Source organism: Manis javanica, chromosome 3 (genome assembly GCF_040802235.1).
Source record: "Manis javanica isolate MJ-LG chromosome 3, MJ_LKY, whole genome shotgun sequence".
In the NCBI taxonomy this organism is placed as follows: Eukaryota; Metazoa; Chordata; class Mammalia; order Pholidota; family Manidae; genus Manis; species Manis javanica.
Window position 1 is genome coordinate 29,052,078 of NC_133158.1, and position 15,938 is coordinate 29,068,015.

General features: G+C 39.7%; 1 long non-coding RNA gene across 1 annotated transcript in view; it reads right to left on the bottom strand.

The window, feature by feature from the left end:
- Positions 1-11,920: 11,920 nt before the first annotated feature.
- LOC140848142 (uncharacterized) overlaps positions 11,921-15,938 on the bottom strand; it is a 152,238-nt gene continuing 148,220 nt past the window's right edge. Inside the window, exons 5-6 of the long non-coding RNA XR_012128687.1 lie at positions 12,934-13,046; positions 11,921-12,180 (exon numbers count right to left, since the gene is read on the bottom strand). This is a non-coding gene — a long non-coding RNA (uncharacterized lncRNA). The remainder of the gene's footprint in view (positions 12,181-12,933; positions 13,047-15,938) is intronic.

The following is a 15,938-nucleotide window of genomic DNA, read 5'->3' on the forward strand; positions in this document are numbered from 1 at the left end:
GTTGAGTCTGAGAAGGTTAGTTCCTCACAATTGACCTTACACATAATCATTCGTAGTAATTTCGATTCAGTATAATTATTTGTATTACTTTGTGCAAGTAATTTCATTTGTTTCACTTTGTTTTCCTCATCACTACAGTAAGAGGACTGAACTCAATGATCTCAGAGTTTCTCCAACACTGTCATTCTGTGATTATATGCACTGTTCCTGTTTGCCCATATCATGAGCAGTAAACAATAGAGAGATGAGGTAGATAAACCTGATAGAATGACCATATACTATTAAGAGGTAACAATTCTGTATTTGTACAATCAGTAAAAATATTAAAATATCTACAGCCCAAAGAAACTGAATTCTTTCCACAAACTAATAAAATTGTTGCCTTACCACAAATACAATTTAATGCAGGCACAATAATCAAAGATATATTATTCAGTATGTTCCCTTTAAATACTGCTGTTAAAACTGTTTATATCCTTGAGCATCATTTTTATTGCTCTAGGAGCCACTGTTTTCCTAAGGGAACACATCTCTAAAATTCTGTCAAAATGAAAGAAAGTTTCAGTTTACAGACATCTGATTTCCCAACAACTCTTGAGCTATAGCATAGGTATGCTTGCTTTGTAGATGTACTCTAGGATGTCCCCTAGTGGCCAACTAGAGTCAACGCAAGTTTCATGAGGCATTTAAAACATGTACCACCACCACTCTTCTGCTCTACCCTTTGCACAGAATTGAATCCTCGGTTAGGATCTATTAGGATAGCATATTGCATCTGAAGATAAATCAGATCATTACATCTACTTACTCATTTTGAACAGAGGGACTAATTGTAAAAGTCAAGAGAGCTTTGCCCAAAATCAAAGAATAGTCACAAGCTGAGCTAGAACTGGAATTCCAAATGATCTGAATAGAGGTCACAAAAAGCTTTTTATGAGCTCCAAGCTCTCGGCATACCAAGAAGCCTGTGCTTCCTTGTTTTCTTCTTCTATTATGAATATATGCAAAACAGTAAAATTGTAATTCCAAGAATTGTATACCTTCATTGAGCTGATTTGTTTTAAATGCAGTGTGCTATGATTCTTGCAGTTTATTATCCAGAACAAACACTCCTTCATGTATCTTGAAAGAAGGAAATGAAACAGCAGAATTAGGATGCATAAGTCCATTTAATTATCGTTTACAAGTCTCAGTGAAGCAGCATGCCAAGAGTTTCCTTGGCCACCCAGCCTGTATTCTAGCACATGAGCCACAGCCTCAACACTGCCAGGGAGTGTGAATAGTCCTGCCAGATTCTAAGCAAGTCAATCCTAAGTGAGAATGTACCAAACACTAGAATCTCTATAAAATGAAAGGAAGGATGATGATCAGGTCATTCAAAGTAACTGCCTCAATACTGGACACCTCATGGAGATGGTTCAAATCCTAGGAACACTTAAGTCTTGACTAAGGATAATATGCTCCCAGAGTGGTTCTCCTGACTATCACAATGTATGGCCAAGTGATCCCCAAATGAAAATAGGGAAACAAATGCCATGGACTACAAAAAGGATCACAAAGAGGGCTTTCTAAATCCTACCTCCCTTAGATCTATATCTTATTTACCTTTGGGTGCAAAAACTAAACTTCAGCAACTATTCTTCCTTTCAGATCATCAAGTTACAAAGAGGCTCTTTCTAACTGTTCACTCTAATTAATTGCTTAACACTCTTCAACATCACCTCACCTCAATGGGTTGGTGGGGAGTGAGCAAAGGAGCAGGGAGGGAGTGGAGGGGAGGCTTAAGACTGCTGAACACACAGCCCTGGAGATCTGCTCTGGGAGCACAAACCTACATTACATGGTGCTCTGGAGATTACTAGGGTTGGAAAGCTAAGACAGGTGGAATATTTGAAGAGACTGAGATTCCAGACCCTTGTGGAGAATAGGTACCCACAATTGGCTACTCTGGGACAAAAGAAAAGCAGGCACTCTGAGGACTTCCCAACAGTGAGAGGGCTGGTAAACAGGCAAGGACTGCAGGAAGCTTTTGCCCAGGAGTCAGGGCAGGTGGACAAAATTATACCAGCATACTCAGCCCAGCAGGTTGGGAAATGGCAGGAGCTTCAGGCACTCCATCCCCCTGGATGTCAATAAAGGCCCAAAGCGCCCCACAGTGATAACCAGCTTGCCACTCCTTCCTCCCAGCCAGTACTGGCTCGCAAACCTGCTGCCCCCACCATTGCACCAGGCCACCAGAGGGTGGTCCTGCCTATGGCAGCTAGAGGGGAATATCATAGAGGTTGCTCCCTGCACTCAGCCCACTGGCCCTGGCAGTGGAGGCAGGAACTGCAGCCAGGAAGCAGGAAAGAGCTCTTTAATCTGAATAGGCACCAGCGCCACTGGCCTAGAACTCCCACTATCACTCCAGGCACTGAGAAGCTCTAGAGAGTAGAGCTTCTGGGCACTAGAGGGTACCACCTACACAAAGTTATTATTACATATTATTCATTACAAATATGAAATGTCAAAAGAACAAACCAAAAACCCACAAACACCAGAAAGAGGATTCAGTGAAACTGAAATCACCAATTTTCCTGGGAAAGATTTCAAAATAAAAATCATAAACATGCTCATGGAGCTACAGAAAAATGTTCAAGATCTCTGTGACAATTTCAAGAAAGAGACAGCAACTTTGAAAAATACAATATCTGAAATGAAACGTACAATGGAGGGATTTAAAAGCAGATTAGATGAGGTAGAGGAGACAGTAAATGAAATAGATATTAGATAACAGGGATACAAAGAAGATGAGACACAGAGAGAAAAAGGATCTCTAGGAATGAAAGAATTAAGAGAACTGTGTGATCAATCCAAATGGAAAAATATTTGCATTATAGGGGTTCCAGGAGAGGAAGAGAGAGAAAAAGGGAAACAAAGTCTCTTTGAGGAAATAATTGATGAAACCTCAAGGATTAGGAGAGAGTATTAAAAGCAGCCAGAGAGAGAAAAAAGATCACATACAAAGGAAAACCCATCAGGCTATCATCAGACTTCTATGCAGAAACCTTACAGGACAGAAGGGAGTGGAATGGTATATTTAATGTAATGAAACAGACGGGCCTAAAATCAAGAATACTCTACTTGGAAAGATTATCATTTAAATTTGAAGTAGGGATGAAAAATTTCTATGTAAGCAAAAGTTGAGGAAATTTACCTCCCACAAACTGTCTCTACAATATATTTTGAGGGACTTTTTTGATGGAAGTATTCCTAAGGCTAAATAGCTGTCACCAGAAAAAATAAAACCACAGTAAAGTAAGTAGACCAATTAATTACTAAGAAAATCCAAAATTATATCAACTACCTCAAAAGTCAGTCAAGGGATACACAACGAGTACAGAATATGACACCTAATTATAAAGAATGGAGGAGGAAGAAAAACAGGGAGGAAAAAAAGTTTTAGATTGTGTTTGAAATAGCAAACTAAGTGGGTTAATTTAGACTGTTAGATAATAAAGAAGCTACCCTTAAAACTTTGGTAACCACAAATCTAAAGCCTGCAGTGGCAATAAGTACGTATCTACCAATAATCACCCTAAATGTAAACAGACTGAATGCACCAATCAAAAGACAAAGAGTAATAGAATGGATGAAAAAATAAGACCCATCTATATGCTGCCTCCAAGAGACTCACTTAAAACCCAAAGACATAGACTGAAAATGAACAGATACAAAAAGGTATTTAATGCAAACAATAAGGAGAGAAAATCAGGAGTTGCAGTACTTGCATCAGACAAAATAGACTTCAAAACAAAGAAAGTAACAAGAGACAAAGAAAGACATAACATAGTGATAAAGGGGTCAGTCCGACAAGAAGATATAACCATTAAAAATACCTATGCACCCAACACAGAAGCACGTATATATGTGAAACAGACATTAACATAATTAAAGGGGGAAAGAGAATGCAATGAATTCATTTTAGGAGACTTCAATACACCACTCACTTTAAGGGACATATCAACCAGACAGAAAATAAGTAAGGAGACAGAGGCACTGAACAACACATTAGAACAAATGGACCTAACAGACATGTACAGAACACTCCACCCAAAAGCAGCATGATACAATTTCACTCAAGTGCACATGGAATATTTTCAAGAACATATTATATTCTAGGCCACAAAAAGAGCATCAGTAAATTCAAGAAGATAGAAATTGTACCAACCAGCTTCTCAGACCACAATAAACTATAAATAAATTATATACACAGGGGACATGGAGGGTTAACAACTTGCTCCCAAACAATCAATGGATCAATGACCAAATTAAAACAGAAATCAAGCAATATATGGAAACAAATGAAAACTATAACTCAAAACCACAAAATCTCTGGTAAGCAGCAAAAGCCATTTTAAGAGAGAAGTACATCAATACAGGTATACTTAAAGAAAGAAGAACAATCCCAAATGAACAGTCTAAAAGCTCAATTAGTGAAACTACAAAAAGAAGAAATGAGGTGCAAAGTCAATAGAAAGAGGAACATAATTAAGAACAGACCAGAAATAAATAAAATTGAGAATAAAACAATAGAAAGAATCAATGAAAGCAGGAGCTGATTCTTCAAGAAAATAAACAAAATAGATAAATGCCTAAACAGACTCTTCAAGAAAAAAGAGAGTGTACACACATAAACAAACTCAGAAATGAGAATGGAAAAATCACAATGGAAACCACAGAAATACAAGGAATTACTAGAGAATACTATGAACAATTACATGCCAACAAATTGGATAAACTAGAAGAAATGGAGAACTTTCTAGAAAAATACATCATTCTAGAACCGACCCAGGAAGAAACAGAAATTCTGAACAGACCAATTTCCAGCAAAGAAATTGAATTGGTAATCAAAAACTACCTAAGAACAAAATTCCTGGACCACATGGCTTTACTGCTGAATTTTATCAAACATTTAGGGAAGACCTAAAACCATCCTCCTTAAAGTTTTCCAAAACTAGAAGAGGAGGGAATACTCTCAAACTCATTCAATGAGGTCAGCATCACTCTAATACCAAAACCAGACAAAGAGACTGCAAAAGAAGAAAATTACAGACCAATATCCCTCAAGAACACAGATGCAAAAATTAGCAAACAAAATTCAAAAATACATCAAAAGATCATATATCATGATCAATTATGATTTATTTGAGGGATACAAAGATGGTACAATATTCAAAAATCCATCACTATCATACACCAAATCAACAAAAATAAAGACAAAAATCACATGATCATCTCCATAGATGCTGAAAAAGCATTTGACAAAATTCAACATCCATTCGTGATAAAAACACTCAACAAAATGGGTACAGAGGGCAAGTACCTCAACATAATAAAGGCCATATATGACAAACCCACAGCCAACACCACACTTAACAGTGAGAAGCTGAAAGCTTTTCCTCTAAGATTGGGAACAAGACAAGGATGCCCACTCTCCCCACATTTATGCAATGTATTACTGGAGATCCTAGCAATGGCAGTCAGACAACACAAAAAAAATAAAAGGCATCCAGACTGTAAAGGAAGAAGTTAAACTGTCACTAGTTGCAGATGACACAATACTGTACGTAAAAATCCATAAAATTCCACCCCAAAAATACTAGAACCAATAACTGAATTCAGCAAAGTTGCAAGATATAAAATTAATACACAGAAATCTATTACATTCCTATGTACTAATGATGAACTAGCAATAAGAGAAATGAGGGAAACAATTCCATTCACAATTGCATCAAAAAGAATAAAATACCTAGGGATAAATCAAGCAAGGGGGTGAAAGACTTATAACCTGGAAACTACATGACACACATGAGAGAAATTAAAGAAGATACCAATAAATGGAAATACATCACGTGCTCATGGATAGGAAGATTTAACATTGTCAAAATGGCCATCCTGCCTAAAGCAATCTACAGATTCAATGCAATCACTATCAAAATACTAATAACATTCTTCAACAAAAGAACAAATAGTTCTAAAATTCATATGGAACCACAAAAGACCCCAAATAGCCAAAATCCTGGGGGGGATTATGCTCCCTGACTTCAAGCTCTACTACAAAGCCACAATAATTGAGACAATTGGGTACTGGCACAAGAACAGAACTATAGACCAATAATGGAACAGAATAGAAGGCCCAGATATAAACCCAAGCATATTTGGCCAATTAATATACAATAAAGGATCCATGGATATCCAATGGGGATATCAGCTTCTTCAACAACCTGTGTTGGCAAAACTGCACAGCTACAAGTAAGAGAATGAAACTGGATTATTGTCTAACTCCATACACAAAAGTGAACTCAAAATGGATCAAAGACCTGAATGTAAGCCATGAAACCATAAAACTCTTAGAAGAAAACAGGCAAAAATCTCTTGAATGTAAACATGAGCAACTTTTTTCTGGACACATCTCCTTGGGCAAGAGAAACAAAAGCAGAAATGAACACATTGTACTACATCAAACTAAAAAGCTTCTGTACAGCAAAGGACACCATCAGTAAAACAAAAAGGCATCCTACAGTATGGGAGAATATATTTGTAAATGACAGATCCGACAAGGGGTTAACGTCCAAAATATATAAAGAACTCACATGCCTCAACACCCAAATGCAAACAACCTGATTAATAAATGGGCAGAGGATCTGAAGAGACACTTCTCCAAAGAAGAAATCCAGATGGCGAACAGGCATATGAAAAGGTGTTCCATATTGCTAATCATCAGGGAAATGCAAATTAAAACCACAATCAGATATCACCTCACACCAGTCAGGATGACCAACATACAAAAGACAAGGAACAAATGCTGGTGAGGATGTGGAGAAAGGGCAACCTTCCTACACTGCTGGTGGGAATGTGAATTAGTTCAACCATTGTGAAAAGCAATATGGAGGTTCCTCAAAAAACTAAAAAGAAAAATACCATTAGACCCAGGAATTCCACTCCTAGGAATTCACCCAAAGAAAACAAGATCACAGATTCAAAAAGACATATGCACCCCTATGTTTATCGCAGCACTATTTACAATAGCCAAGAAATGGAAGCAGCCTAAGTGTCCATCAGTAGATGAATGGATAAAGAAGATGTAGTACATATACACAATGGAATACTATTCAGCCATAAGAAGAAAACAAATCCTACCATTTGCAACAACATGGATGGAGCTAGAGGGTATTATGCTCAGTGAAATAAGCCAGGTGGAGAATGACAAGTACCAAATTATTTTCCTCATTTGTGGAATATAACAAAAAAGCAAATCTGAAAGATAAAAACAGCAGGCGACTCACAGACTCCAAGAAGGGACTGTTACCAAACAGAAGGGTGGGAGAGGGCCAGTGTGGACGGAGGGAGAGGGGATTGAAGGGCATTATGATTGGCACACATGGTGTTTGGGGAGGGGGGTTATGGGGAAAACAGTGTAGCACAGAGAAGACCTGCTGTGACTCTGTGGCATCTTACTACACTGATGGACAGTGACTGCAATGGGGTGTGGGGGGGACTTGATAATATGGATGAATGTATAACCACAATGTTGATCATGTAAAACTGTCATAAGAGTGTATATCAGTGATACCCTAATAATATAATAAATAAATGAGCTATCAAACCATGGAAAGACACAGGTGAATCTTCATGCATATTTGTAAGTGAAAGAAACTACTATAAAAATGCTACATAGTATATGAGTACAATTATATAACATTTTTAAAAGGGCAAAACAATAGCAATGATTAAAAAAAAAACAGTAGGTGCCATGGATTCAGGAGATAGAAACGTTGAGTAGGTGCAGCATGGGGGATTTTTAGCTTGGTGAAACTATTCTGTATGATACTGCAATGATGGCCATGAAACTATGCCTTTGTCTAAACCAAAGAGCTACAGAGCGCAAAGAGTAAAGTGTAATGTACACAAATTTTTTAAAAATCAGTTAAGAGGTTAGACATTTGACGACTGAATGCAGAATGTGAATACACACTAATTGCATCACAAATGTATGCAACAACCTAGGGACAGTGAAGAAAGGTGCTGATCTCAGTAACTCTGGAAATGGGGGGGGGCTGGGAGTCTAAAACTAAGGGCAAAGCTCTGTACTCCCACTGATAAAGTTCTTTCCCTCGTGGACATGTTAACAATTCTGATACGACTCAACATGTATACTGGAGTTAAACAATTAAGTGAAAGAATGGCAGATGGTGGGGGCAGGCTTCTCACTACTGGAAGGGCAGTTCGCAGATAAATGTGGGGAGAAGGCTAGAGTGATCTATGTGGTAATAATAGATTAGATTTAGAGACATCAGTATGAAATCATATTTAGCATAATACAGATAAAGTTCCATATAGAAATAGTTCTAGGTATGTGCAATGTGCAGGCTGGCACACACGTCTGAATCCTTGTTCTCTCGGTAGGAGGGCATGGATGCACCCATACCCAATAGTCGGAAGCACTCCTAGCGCCCAGAACTTGGCTTCTCATACCATTCTCCAATGAAAGGAATCAAGGCTCACTGGAGAGATGGCTCATTCTAGAACTGGTGCAGGAGATAAGCAAGTGAACCTGAAACAACACCTTGTTAGGAAGAGAAGAAACGGGTGTGGTGTACATAAGAACACTCTGCATACCATCTCCACAGTTTTTCTGTAAATCCAAAAGTCTTCTAAAATAAACAACGTTTTAAGAAATGAGCAGTGAAAGCATTCCCTGGAAACGGTGCCATTTGCCTATTGAAAAATACCAACTAGCTCTCCTAACCCCCATTCCTCTTTCGTTTCTGTGTCTGGTTATTTCTAAATTGTCTATCCACCCAACACATACATCCAAAACACATATCAACACTGTTCTGGCCACTACCTACCTCTTTACCCTAGAGAAAAGAGGAAGAGAGGAGGGACACTGGAAGTACAAAGGAAATGAATGTGTATGTTGATTTGGGGAAATATCTGAAGTGGAATACAAATTAACCTAAGACAAAAACCACAAAGATCATGTATCTGCTCTCAACAGCTCAAGGATTCACCTAGAAAGGCCATCTTAGCCCATTACCAAGTGGACGAGACCAGCTTATAAACAAGAGTCAGATATTTAATGATTACTTTTTCAGAAGCCAGCAGGAGGCAGGCATGGCAACAAAGGTGGATTGACTAGGATTAGTACGGACTGTGGTAGAAAACCTCAAACAACAGGAACTTTAATAAGGTTTAACTTTATTTCTCTCAAATGTTAAGGTAGGAAGTCCAAGAAGATGCTTTATTACTCCCATTGAGAACCCAGATTCCTTTCATCTTGTTGCTCAATAAATGACATATACTCAAGGCCCAAGATGGTTACACCAGCTCCACCCAGCAAGGGAAAAAAAAAGGGAAGGGCATGAACATATTCTCTATGGATTTTTCCTAGAAGTTGGTCACTACATATACTATATTCCATTGCCTGGTAACACCAAGTGACCTGATCACTTCTGGCTATTTATAAAAAGGTGGGAAATGTAGCCTTTATTCATGATGACCATGTCCTCAGCTAAAAACTGCAGCTTCTATTAATAAGAGAAGAAGGAAAAACACACATTGGAGAAAAACTAGCTGACTCTGCACAGAAGGGGACAAGGGAAGGTCCACAGAGCTGTTCCTCTAATCAGCACACTTACTTCTCTAGCCTCTCCATTCCTCCTTTTCCTAGACTAATTTTACTCATTTTTCTGGTTTCAGCACATACATCAACTCCTCTTCAAAGCCTTGTCGACCTTATGACTCTATGATCTTGAAAGCCATAATGACCAGGTGAATTCCTCTTTTGTGCTCTCATAACACCCACACTTGGGCTTTGGCAGCACAGAACACATTTAGTGGTAATCATCTGGTGAGTGGTCTGTGTCTGCTCCTAAACTGTAAGGTCCATGAGGGCAGAAACCATGCCCACCAGGTTTATCATTCCAGCCACAAGGCCTGGCATATGCACGCTGAGTAAATGCTACTTGAACTACTACAGAAGTGAAAGGTTTATTAGCTCTTCTATCAAGCTGCTGTGACTGAGGATAGTTTTCTTTATTATTTTTTCTCCCCAGAATGTATCATAATATGTCTGGTATACATATCTGGAAATAATATAACTGAGTTTGAAATCAATAAAATGGTATCAAGGAGAACTCAGGCACTAGAAATTTCCCCAAAGAGATGGCTTTCTAGGTCTTACTTCCTCCAACTTATTTGCTCAGTAGTCATGTGCTCATGTTAACCTGTATGATGCAAAACTGCACATGAGCATGAATTATCCATAAAAATAATAATAAAGTAAGGCTGTTATTGAGGTGTTGAACAGCAGATATAAACACTCTTAAGGATGAGTATTTGTGCTCCAGTTTTTTAACCATATCAAATCCATGTGGCCCAACTCACAGAAGAGGAAACTAGAGCAGTCTGTAAGGAGATGTTTCCAAAGGCTGAGTGGGGTCACAGTCAGGCCAAGTATGAAACTCTCCATCCTGCAACCCCACGTGCAAAGGTCATGCCTGGCTTGAGTGTCCAGCGCTCACATGCCCATGCAAACCCTGCAGTGTGAATGACCCTGAGCCAGCCCCCGTGATGACACAGAGACACTATCAAGAGATCTACCACATAATACATCATCTTCAAAATAAGACAGAAGCATGGTGAGGGCTCTTATAATTTTTATGAGCATAATAATATAAAAAGCCTTAAGCATCCACATGGAATAAAACCAGTAATTCTGCACACATCTAGTACTTCTAATACAGGATTTTTTTAAGTGTAATATAGAAAGAATTGCAGAATTGTGGTGCAGTGCTGGGTAATGATGTTCCTTCTATGACCTTAAAGATCTCAGAGTATACACCAGAGCCCAAAGAACACAGAGATCATATTAAATATGTGCCTCCCACTGAGAAATCTACTTCCTCTGTATTAGGACAATGAAGCTTCTACTGGCGGCTTGTGAGAGGGCATCTTGGATTAAATGGTCAACTTTATGGAGAAGATCTATGTGCAGGGGTCACCCGGGGGTCCCATGAAATCTTTACCTGTGGATGTCATCATAAGGAGCTAAGACTTCCCCTAGAGAGGAAGCAGGTGACCTGGATGGGTGACTTCCACTGGCCAAAGCAGAGGTGGGATTTGAGGAGACAGTATCTGAGCACTGGTTGCAGACTTGGGAACATACTTACATGACCTGGTACTTGCCTGCCCCTCCACCTACGGCCAAGAAAGGTTAGTTGTCCACCACAGACTCACACTCACTTTCCACACCATAGAGGAAGGCTGGGACACAAGTGCCCAGCCAGGAACTATATTTCTTGGCACCCCTTGCATCCAGGAAGGACCAGGGAATGGCAAATGGCCAGTGGAATGTGGGTGAACGTGGTATCTGTTATTCCAAGCCTGCCCATAAAAATGTCCCACATAATCCTCCCTGTTCTTTTCCCCTTTGCTACAACAATGTATAGTGTAATAAGCAAAAATTGAAATTTCATGATGTTAAGCCACTGAGATTGTATGATTATTTCTTATGGCACATTCACTGATCCAGACTAATACACCAAGAAAGCAATAAATCAATGAGGAAGGAGTAGCTACTGCCTAATGCTTTGAGGTCAAGTACTGAGTACAGAGGAGTGGATCTGGAAATATGGGTGGACACTATCAATTACTTTGTTGAAGACAATTTGAGTAGAATGGAAGGAAGAAAAACCTAATTGGGGTGGATGGAGGAAAGAACAGGAAGTCGGAAACGCACAGCAACACTTGTGAGCAATTTAATGTGCTTTTCTGAGAAGGGGACCAGAAAACAAGGTGGCAGAAGCTGGGAGGACGCATGAGGGTAAGAGCAGAGAGAATGAGAGAGAGATAAAGAGACACAGAGAAAAAGAGAGATGTGAGAGATTGAGACAGAAAATGTAGAAATACACATTTAAATTGAAATCTAGAAAGATACAGAACACAGAGAGAGAGAGATGCAGAGAAAGGCAGTATGTTAGGAAGGATTCCAGGCATGTGAAGACAACATCAGAATTATTACCATGTTCATCAAATATCTGGTTCAACTTTCAAGTTTCTCGGCTTGTCTTACAGTTTTCGTTTGCACAGTTCATTGGATTGGAGTAGCATCAAAACAGGTCCACTCTGCAGTGACTGTGAAGGGGTATGGTGGGGGGACTTGGTGAAGGGGGGAACCTAGTAAACATAATGTTCTTTCTGTAATTGTAGATTAATGATACCAAAATAAATGAATGAATGAATGAATAAATAAATAGATAGATAATTTTTTTAAAAAACAGGTCCTCTCTGTTAGATTTGGCTTGCCTGGTTCAGGATCAGTATTTTGACCTTTTTCATAGGCGGGTCTGGGAGCCTCCCCCAAGATGCATGCATTGTGTAGCTGCGTTTTTTTGTGACATTCCGTCACTGATGGTCAATTCCTACATTTGTTATTTTGTTAAGGTTTTTGCAAGACAGGGATGCTGGAGTCCAGCAGTTCTCAAAATGTGGACCCCAGACCAGCAGTAGCACCAAAGCCCAAGAAGTCATCAGAAATGTAGATTCTCCATGCTCATCCCAGACCTCAGAATCCGAAACTCTGCAGTTGGGGGAGCAGGGCTGGTATATGTGTTTTAATGAGGCCTCAGGTGACTGTGATGCTCACTAGTGTTTGAGAACTACTGCTCTAATTCTACCATCTCTTTTTAGTTGACTGCTTCTGTAAAGAGAAACTTCCACCCACCAATCCTTTGGTTACCCAGACACAGTGTCGTACAGCCAAAGCCAGTTAAATGTTTGGCTCTTTCCGTTTACTTACCACTCTTCAGAATAATGAGTTAGTTCCCTAGCCATTATTCTATTCTATTTCATTCTTATCTTTATCATTATTTATTTTTTTAATAGTACCTGCAGAAAGGTGACTTAGAAGGGAGCTGTTTGGCTTGCTTGGTGTCTTTGGGGTTCCGTGCTTCTGGCAAAAGCAAGGATGCTAAGATGATGGAGAATCTGAGCATAAACCCCTGCAAAGGATGCACATAAGACTGTTAGCAGCCTGGATGCCCCAGGAAATCAAGTGGTCTCCATTGCTCAGCACTTCCGATCTGCCTTTTCCCCGCAGGCATGTGTTACACAATGCTTACCAGGCCTTATTACTCCCCTTTCCCTGTCCCCATCCAACGGAAGGGGGAACCCTGCTGATCATCAATACTCTTACTGTGATGATAAGCAAGACAGATGAGCCTGCGAGGCCTGGCTGGTATCTGTAATTACTGCCTCTGTAGGCATTCAATTACTACTAATGAAAGGGTGACAGGGCCCCTTCCCTCGCTGACAGAGGAGCATTTATGCAGGCTCCCCGGCAGGACCTGCAGCGGACAGCGGTTTCTCCTCTGTCCTCTCCTGAAGCTCACTCAACCAGGGCAATCTGCCCAGTACATGGAAACTCCAAATGCCAGGACAGTTCCCCTAATGGAATCGTCAAGGAAGAAGTCCATTTTGCTCATCATAATGCTTTCTTATTGCGTCACTCCTAGGCCTGCACGTGGACAGTCAGATGAACCCAGTAATGCTCTCAGGTAGGTTGCGTGAAAGCAGGAAGGTGAGCTCGTGTCAGCAGCACCGCCCGGAAACTCTCCCAGGGAATCGTTTACTTATAAGCCAAGCAGCAAAAAGGCAGCTCAGGCAGCTGTTCCTGCTTTCAGTATTCCCAACTGGGATATATGAAGTGTGTGTTATATCATTGTTTCATTGAAATAGATGTCATTAAGGGACAGTCAATGTCGTTTATTTTGCTAAGGAGCTAAGTACAGAGGACAGCTGCGGAATGGCAAAGCAGCATTCACTTCCCTTTCTGGCAACTACTATATCTTTCAGGACCACCCCTTGTACTGGCCACTGGGGGAGGCCCTGGCCAGACACTTTTACTGGTATGTGGAACCCTGGCTTGGGGACATGCTGCTTGGTAACAATTCAACAGCCACCCCATTCTCTAAAGAAGTGTCCCCACCAGAACAGAGCTACCTCCCATCCCCAACCACTACCACTGCCGCCACCACCACCACTAGGCCTCAGCCAGTGACTGGCCAGCATGGGGGCACAGAAGGCAGGCCCCCTGGTCTCACTGAGGGGCATCTCACTGAAGCCTGTCTTTACCTGGAGCCATCCTGGTGTTTAGCACTTTCCCATTTCCTCAATGCCTTCCTCCTGAATACAACCGTCACCCCACCACCAAATTAAATCAATTGAATAAGAATTCCCATTGCAGACTCCACTTCAGGGAAGCCATAAGTAAGGCACCCTTCTTCCACACCCTCAGAAGTTGGAAAGCCAGCTCCAGAGCCCAATAAAAATACTGCATTTCTCTTAAGCAGCAATGATTGGTTCAGGGATGGGCATGGAATTAATGCCAGGCCAGTGACAACCCTATCTGGTGGTTAAAGCAGCACTTTCGAAATTGGTGGGAGTATTTCTTCTGGGCTAGGACCAAGATGAGGTGAGGGGAGAGGTACTTGCCTCGGGTGCAAAACCTGAGGGTTATCAAAAATCTCAGTTATCTGGGAATGTAAATTGGTGCAACCATTATGGAAAACAATATGGAGGTTAACTAAAATATATATAAATGTATACATACATACACACATACATATAACTACTCAATTCCACTTCTGGGTGGGTGGGGATACTATCTCCAAAGTAAGTGAAAACAGGATATTGAGGAGATATCTGCACTCCATGTTGTTCACTGCAGCATCATTCACAATCAGCATGATAAGGAAGTAACCTAAGGGTTCATCAATGAATAAATGGATGAAGAAAATGTGGTGTATATGTGTGTATGTGTGTGCACACACACATACACACATACACACACACCAGGAAATCCTGCCTTTTGCAACATGGATGGACCTTGAAGGCATTATGCTAAATGAACTAAGCCAAAGACAAATACTGCACTTATATGTGGAACCAAAAAATAAAAATAAAATGGCAAACTTTCTTGATCCAAGTGAGATGATCCCACAGAGAACACCAAAGATGCATTATAATTAAAGTAGTAAAAGTTAAAACTTAAGATAAAAGCAGCAAGAGAAAAATGGCTTCTTACACTTACTGCATACAAGAGAAACCTTATAACGTTATTAGCAGATTTTCCAACTGAAATTTTGCAAGCCAGAAGGAAGAGGCACAACACATTGAAAGGGCTGAAAGGAAAAACCTTCCCAACAAGAATTATCTGCCCAGCAAGGTTACTATTCAGAACTGCAAGAGTTTTCCAGAGAATCAAAAGCTAAAGGAGTTCATCACTACTAAACTGGACCTAAAAGAAATGTTAGAGGGACCTTTTTAAAGCCAAAAAAACGGCACTAATTAGTAACATGAAAATATAATAAAAGTAAAACTCCCACTGGTAAAGATAAATATTAGTAAAAGTTAACAGATGATATACTAACAAAGCAAGTATGAAGGTTGAAGGAAAAAAAATAGTAAAATTAACTAGAACTACAATAATTAAAGAATGTGTAAAATAAAAAGATATGTGATATCAAAATTATAAAACATGAGAGAAAAAATGTAGTTTTGGAATGTATTCAAAAATTCATTATCGACTTGAAACATACCATTACATACATAGGAACTTGTATCAGAACCTCATGGCAATTTTAAAGAGAAATCTTACAGTAAATAGACAAAAGAAAATGAGAAAGTAATGTAAACATTACACTAAGGAAAGCCATCAAACCACAAAGGAAAAGAAAAAGAGAGGAAAGGAACAGAGAGGAACTACAAAAACAGCCAGGAAATAATTTAAAAAGTGGCAGTAAGTTCAGACCTTATTACTTTAAATGTAATTATTACATTTAAATATGTAATGTAATATAATGGACTAAACTCCCCATTCAAAACACAAAGCA